The following is a 1736-nucleotide window of genomic DNA, read 5'->3' on the forward strand; positions in this document are numbered from 1 at the left end:
AAGAATTGCCATGGTCATGGTGTCTCTTCACAGCAATAGAAACCCTAACTAAGAGAGAAGTTGATACCAGGGTCTGGGGTACTGCTGTGATAGGCTGGACCATGCTTTTGTTTGGAGGAATATGGAACACTTTGGGACTTTGTACGAGAAAAGCAACTGGACACTTTAATCGGATCTTAATAGGCATACTAATAGGATCATGGAAAGAGTAGTGGAGAAGATTGTTTGAACTGTGGGTGCCAGTTCAAGGGGTTTCAGAATAGAAGAATACTATTACGTGGCCTACAGATCATTCTTGTAATGTTTTGGTGAGAATGTGGCTCCTTTCTGCCCTCATCTAAAATAATCTGCTGAGGCTAAATTGAAGAGTTTTAGATTAACAATTTTGGAAGAGGGTATTTTCAAACAAGCTAGCAGTGACTGTGCTGTGTGGCTAAAAGTGGCCAGTCTTACTCAGAGCCACAGTGAAAAAGAATGAGCTGAACAAGAAAAAAATACAAAACATACAGTTGGAGAAGAAAAAGAAATATAAAATAGATTATAAAAGAACCTGGTGCCAAGTGGAATAAAGGTGTCCTCAGAGAGATACCTCATCTATCAAAGCTTCAAATTTGTGAAGAGGAATTATAGAAAAATTAAGATAAATTAAAGAAAAGCTCAGGGTAAGACTGGTGGTGTACACCTTTAATCTCAGAGCACAGAAGGCAGAGGTTGTAGATCTCTGAGTTTAAGACCAACTTAATCCACAGATCGAATTTCAAGACAACCAAACAGACTGTGAAGGAAACTACTGAAAACAGAAAGCTGGTAAAAATGTATTTGAACAAAGGAGCCACGGTTTAGACCCAGCAAGTAGTAGAACTTGACAATTTTGGCCACGTGGTTTTGACTTTAGAATCAAGGATTCAAGAAAGAGTTATGCAATCTATTTTCATGACTAAGAAAAGCCAGGCTTGTGCTGGGGGTGTTCCTGTATGGAGGCTCAGAAAAGCCATTGAATGAAGGATTGCCTTGAAGAACCCCAAGATGTTGGAGATACCAGAGTGTGGGATACCTGCCAAGGGGAGCTGTTAACAGGGAGTGGAACAGTAAGCAGTGTGTTGCAGTCAATAATGCTGAAAGGAATTGGAGACCTGGAGTACTTTGACATTAGATATGGAGATGCATAGTTTGGAGCATGCCCAGCTGGTTTAGGTCTTACTTTGGTCCAGTATTTCCTCACTATGCTCTCTTTCCTCACTTTTTGAGCAATAATGTATATCCTGTGTCATTGTATCTGGAAAGTATGTGGTCTAATTTTTTATTTTATTTTCAATTATAGGGGGTTACAGTTAAGAGACTGAGAGTCTTGGAAGAGAGTGGGGATTTTTGAAATTGGGCTGAATATATTTTGTAAACCTCTGAACTGTAAGCCAGTCCCAATTAAATGTTTTCTTTTATAAGAATTGTCATGATCATGGTGTCTCTTCACAGAAATAACAATCCTAACTAAGGAATACACATGTTCTACAGGAGTGGCAGAATGTGCTTATAATGAAAAAAAAATCAATGTTTTATCATGGATCTACCTAAAATCAAATTTGTTCTTATCCTGGAATGTCTTGTTTTCTCCATTGATAGTGAACGATAGCTTGGCAGGGTATAGTAGTTTGGGTTTGCATCCATGGTCTCTTAGTTTCTGCAGGACATCTATCCAGGACCTTCTGGCTTTCATAGTTTCCATAGAGAAGTCAGGT

Source organism: Microtus ochrogaster, linkage group LG9, assembly GCF_000317375.1.
Source record: "Microtus ochrogaster isolate Prairie Vole_2 linkage group LG9, MicOch1.0, whole genome shotgun sequence".
NCBI classification, from domain to species: Eukaryota; Metazoa; Chordata; class Mammalia; order Rodentia; family Cricetidae; genus Microtus; species Microtus ochrogaster.